This window comes from Pinus tabuliformis, chromosome X, assembly GCF_031772625.1.
Source record: "Pinus tabuliformis cultivar Carrire ecotype Pingquan chromosome X, CPIR1, whole genome shotgun sequence".
NCBI classification, from domain to species: domain Eukaryota; kingdom Viridiplantae; phylum Streptophyta; class Pinopsida; order Pinales; family Pinaceae; genus Pinus; species Pinus tabuliformis.
Window position 1 is genome coordinate 1,211,517,203 of NC_142308.1, and position 6,234 is coordinate 1,211,523,436.

At 39.7% G+C, this 6,234-nt stretch overlaps 1 pseudogene; it reads left to right on the forward strand.

Moving 5' to 3' along the window:
- The first annotated feature begins 2,022 nt into the window (after positions 1–2,022).
- On the forward strand, positions 2,023–2,388 carry LOC149144326 (pentatricopeptide repeat-containing protein At3g24000, mitochondrial pseudogene; annotated as a pseudogene).
- The last annotated feature ends 3,846 nt before the right edge of the window (positions 2,389–6,234 follow it).

Consider the following 6,234-nt stretch of genomic DNA (forward strand, 5'->3'; position numbering starts at 1 on the left):
ACCTGGAGGTCTGATAAGAATTATTCGGAAGAAACCTATCTTGATCCAAAGGCGGAGAAGAGGGAGGAGCTAAGGCAATGGGAGCGACATTCTGAGGCGCAGGTCGAGAAAGGCTTCCTCTGTTCCCTGAGTGACTTCCTCTGCGCGGGATTCCTCGTCTGCGCGGCATGATTACAGAGGCAAAAGAGCTGGGAGAGCAATTGAAACAGAGCAAACCTGAAGAAATGAAAGCGCTGAAAAATTCAGGGCGTCTCCAGAACCAATCTAACATCCAGTCCCAAATGACTATACAGCGGATCTGAAGCGGCTTTGCTTCATAAAACACAGAGACATTAATTGCGTTGCGCAGATCCATGTCCATGAGCCAGAGTGTATGCAGAGCAGCCATGCTCGGAATGAATTCTAACCAACTTCGAGGCTGCGCAGGTTTTAATTCTCCTGTCCTTAACTTGTTAAACCATCCTACGGCGTGTACCATGCAATCCATCCGCCTGCCATCCGTCAGGCCAGCTGTCTGTCTGGCGGATTCCATCAATGAATGCTAGAAGAGTCACCCGCATCCGGGTAACGAACCTGTGTTTATTACCAAATCGACAAGAAATCAAATAGTGAAGACAAACATACTAAAGGACAACAAAATGGGCGGGGACAAGGGGTGGGCTAAGAATGAAGGGTAGGGATCCAGCAACTGCTAATTTTCCAACCCAACAAAATCATTCTGATGGGAAAAGTGCAGAAATAAAATCTTCTATGGAGTCTCTTTTGCCATATGAACTTATTTAATAAATTCTAGATAATCAACCTAAAAAGGTATAACTTGAGATATGAACTTTAATACTTACATGGAAAATCTCTCCAATTTTTTGAGATGATATAAAGATGCTCACAAATGGTATATATATAATTTTATCTAATATTATAAATTAATATACATTTTATAATATATATATAAATGAGAGAATTTTATTTATAGACAAATGTTGTGATTTAGGCACAGGAAAATTACACAGTGGAAGTTTGTAAATAAAAAAATTCTAGTTATGATTGCTTAACTAAAACTTAGTTGTTTAAAAGAATGAGAATAATTTTTTCTTTTTAATGAAAAGACCAAATTTCATTAAATTACATGGCCATGGTGAGGAGGCACTAGAACTGTTTTGTAAAATGCAACACACGGGTACAAAACCAAACCAGTTCACTTTTGGCAGTGTTTTGAGCGCATGTGTGGGGGCGTCAGCTTTGGGACAGGGTAAGCAAGTTCATGCTTATATTGTCAAAATAGGATTTGAATCAGATGTCTTCGTAGGGAATGCATTTATAGATGCCTACGCCAAATGCAAAAGCATTGAAGATGCAAGCAGAATATTTGACAACATGATTGAATGAAATACTATTTCATGGAATGCAATAATTGCAGGATATTCTCAAAGCGTTGTGTCTGAGAATGTCGTGACACTCTTTTGCCAAATGCTACTAACAGGGCTAAAGCCAGACTAGTTTACCTTTTCCAACATTCTCAGTGCATGTGCAAACTTAACAACTTTGGAACAGGCCAGGCAGGTGCAGGCTCATATCGAAAAATATTGGATTTATAGAGGCAGATGTTGTTCTGGGAAATACACTAATCGATGTGTATACAAAATGTGGGAGTATAGAAGGTGCATGCAAAGTTTTTGATGAGATGCCCAAGCTAGATATGTTCTCATGGACTGCAATGGTTGTGGGATACACCCAGCATGGTCATGGCAGTGACACCTTGCAACTCTTTGAGGAAATACAGTAGGCGGGCATGAAGCCAAATGATGTAACTTTTGTTGGTGTTCTACATGCTTGCAACCAGATAGGGTTAGTGGACAAAGGGTTGCGTTACTTCAATTCTATGGATAAAAATATGGCATAAGAGCAAGAGAGGAGCACTATGCCTGTGTTGTTGACCTTCTTGGTCGAGCTGGATACCTAGATGAGGCTCATAACTTTATTAACAAAATACCATTTGAACCTGGTCCTCTTGTATGGTGAACTATGCTTAGTTCCTGCAGAAAACATGGTAATTTGGAGCTAGGACGAGATACAGCAGAGCACATTCTTGATCTTGAACCTCACAGGGCTTCAACATATGTATTACTATCAAACATCTATGTTGCTGCTGGCAGGTGGGATGATGTAGCTAAGGTTAGAAAATTGATGAAGGATAGGGGCCCTAAAAAGGAGCCAGGATGTAGCTGGGTTGAGGTGAAGAACAAAATTCATACATTCGTTGCAGGAGATAGATCACACCTGCAAACAAAGGAGATCTATGAGAGATTGGAAGGCTTGATTTTGCAGATGAAGAGGGTTGGCTATGTGCCAGACATAAATTTTGTTCTGCAAGATGTGGAGCAGGTGTAGAAAGAGAATTCTCTTTACCAGCACAGTGAGAAGCTAGCTATTGTTTTTGGGATTATCAATACACCTCTTGGGACACCCCTCCAGATTATCAAAAATCTACGTGTGTGTGGTGATTGCCACACTACTATCAAGTTCATATCCAAAATTGTAGGGCGAGAAATTGTAGTTAGGGATGCAAATCGCTTCCATCATTGGAACAATGGGTTGTGTTCTTGTGGGGACTATTGGTGATTTAATGGATTACCATGCTTTCTTGGATAAAAATTTAAAAATTGAATGTTGTTTCTATCCGTTTGAATTGCGTTATGGGCAAAGAAAACATGGCTTTTTAATTTCTGTCAAAATTGAGCAAGGCTTTGTTGAGATCTGATTCTTACACAAATAGCGATTGCATTGGACTTCAAGTACAACTACAACACAAGACTCAATCTTCTCTACCATGGCATTTACTATTGGACTAGCTTCTTTGGTGCCTAAACACAGTTGGATTTGTTATACAGGAAAGCACCAGAAAAAGGATCTCTATAAGAGAAGAATGTCAACAACGTGCTCTATAGTGAAAAATGAGAATCAAATTTGTCAAAGTTTGAGAGGTCTAAGGGACTTGGCACAAACTGGTCAATATAAGGCATGGTTTTTAGATCAATTTGGAGTTCTCCACAATGGGCAGAGACCTTATAGAGGAGCTATTGCAACTTTGGAATAGTTAGCGCAAACTGGCATAAAGATAGTAATTATCAGTAATTCTTCAAGACGTGCATTGACAACATTGGAGAAGATGAGGAAACTGGGTTTCAATCCTTCTCTTTTTGATGGTGCAATAACTAGCGGGGAATTGACACATCAGTATCTTCTGAGGAGGAATGACCCATGGTTTGTAGCTCTAGGTCGATGCTGCATTCATATGACATGGTCCGAGTGAGGTGCAATATCTCTTGAGGGACTTTAGGAACGAAATATGAACAATTGGGTGGACAAGTAAGATGGATGGGGAAGCCAGACCAGGTCATTTATAAAGCTGCAAAAGAAATGGCTGGGGTTGATGCTGCAGAATGTATTGCAGTGGGAGACTCTCTCCATCATGATATTCTGGGTGCAAATAATTCAGGTATGCAGTCAGTTTTTGTGGCTGAGGGTATACACGCCAGTGAGGTTGGAATAAATCAGTTTGGAATGGTTCCAGATGAAGCAACAGTTGAAGCTCTTACCCGCTCAGATGGTGCCTATCCTTCATATGTCATTCCTTCTTTTATATGGTGATTAGAATATCATTCACATTGTTTTCGGATTTCCCTTTCTTTTGCGTTAAGGACATGGGTACACAGTAATGCACTACTTTCATAATATAATTTTAACATCTCTCACAAAAGAATCTGCTCTATTATTCTGTTTTTTTTTTTTCTCATGGATTAATCATGCTACAATAACTTGTATGCATGAAATCACATTCTGGATGTGTAAATTCTAAATTTTCTTATTCAGTGAATGGAAAATAGATTTATTTGGTTGCTCGCACTCTTTAATACTTGACTATGTGCATCTACCATGGCACAGAGAAGTTGTAAACATCTTGAAGGTTTTCTTGTTTGCATATTTGTGGAATATTGAGTAGACAAGTTTATCAGTTGCGCTCAAGTTGGAACACTTGCCATGTAATAGCCCATGTTTCTGGTAGACATGCTCCAAAATCTGAGACACATAAATGTGAGACTATGTGATAGTCGAGGTAATATATACCATATATGAAGCTTTGCTGAAAGTAGAGGAAGAAAAGATATCTTGACAATGATGAGAGACATCCGATTCACTATGTATGACACAACAGAAGGTATACAATAATATGGTGAAGATGGTTTTTAGATATGTTAATTACAGGTTCACATCCTAAATAACTCCTTTTCTATTTTAATTCATAATAGGTATATCTTGCTTGTATTTTTTTTGGCTGAAATTTTCTTTTCTATATTAATAGAGAGCAGTCTTCAAAGGACTATAGTGCATATCAGTCATGGCATTCTAAACTGATCCTAATATACTGAGAGTAAGGTGGAGAAATCAATTCCACATACTTTTTATAAAAAAAATTAGCAGAGATTTGTGTCTAGTGGGTCTTGGGTCCAGATTTTGAACCCCCTATAATACCACGTGTAAGGCTCCTACCCATGTAAGGCTCCTACCTGTGGGTCCTCTAACATAACTAAATTATCTAATTTCAAATACAATAAAAAAGGAAATAATTTATTTCTAACTAAACATTTAATCGATGATAATTTACCATTAAAATTTATTTCCCTCAATTAAATAGTGAGCATTTCATTTCAATCGCTTACATGAGTAATCTATAAATAGAGGAATACATGTTCCGATAGCCTGGTTGAGATGCCCTTGAGCTCCTGATCCTGCTGGGATGCTCCTCTTGACTACCAACTAGATTTACCTCCCAGCCAACTAGGAAGTATTTCCTAGCCCAGGAAACCTCCACATGTTCCCTAGCCCTCCGAGCCCAAGTCCAACCAGATGTAATGTGTCCAAGATAAACAATAATCTCCTTCTCTCCCTTCTCTCTTCCGCACCTTACTCTCAAAAAAATCCTCCAAAACCAAAACCAAACCAAAACCAAAAGTAAGACCAAGGATCCCCTCTCCTCCCCTCATCCTTCCTGTTGAGTACGGGATCCCCCAAGGGCAGTTTTGGGGCTTAGAGCCCAGATTTTGGTCCAATTTTGTAATTCCAATGTAAATACTCCACATTTTGTGGGCGCGAAGTGCGTAGTTGTTAAAGAGTCATAGGGTTGTCTGCCCTTATTTTGATAATGTAATGTCAACTGTAGAAGATCTACCCATGGTCTATGGACCATGGGATTGTATAAATAGAGCTAATCTCTAAGTAGTTAGAAGAATAATCAACAATGTCTAAGCAATGAAGATGTATGCGAGATAGCTTTGAAGTGTAAGTCTAAGTTTTGGGTCGTAGCGTAGGTAGAGGCTCTGCAGCTGAGTGCGCAGAGGCCTAGTAGTCCGCAGCTGAGTGCGCGGACCCCTGCAGTTGAGTGTGCAGGGCAAGTCAAGTCTGTAACCATCAGGAATCATTAATAAAGAGAAGTTTTCTATCATTCTACGTATTTATTTCCTATTTATGCATCTGTTATATTGGGTATGAATTTCACTTCTAATGCTTATTTGAGAGACAGCACAAATCGCTTCTCTAGCAGCGTGAAAGGACTGCAACCACTGGTTAAGGTTGCGCGAAAGTTGATTGTAACACTTCGCGAAGGTACTGAAGGATAGAGTAGAGAGCGAAGCAACCTGCGCAAAGGAAGGTATAGATGGAATAAACCAACATCAAAACCATATCAATGGTGTAAAAACTTGGTTCCAGCATCCCCCCATACTGCTTCCGGTGAGACTTCAATCCGCACTCTGCGGGTTGATGCTGAAAGGGATAGTAGTGTAGGGATTTGTTTGGCTAACTAACGTTGAACCTGGGTCAGGCCCCCTCAAACCAACAAATGGTTCCGTTGCCAAGACCGGAATTTGCATAAGAGATGTTTGATGTCGTATCATTGGAATCCAACTAAGAAAGAAATCGAAGGCTAGTTGGACAAAATAATTCACGAGTTCACTGCACAGGAAAATAAAAACCCGTGACTATCAAAATAATAGTGGTTAGATAGCTACCTGTTGTGATGTAGAAAATGTTCCCCCTGCGGATAGAGGCAACCCCTCTAGCCCTAGAGTGGGTATAGTCACAGTAAGACAAAACAACAATCAATTTCCTTAAACAGTCATTGTTGAAAGAGCCTACCTCAAACCGGTGTTCAATGAAACTTTTGTTGTGCCACTTCAG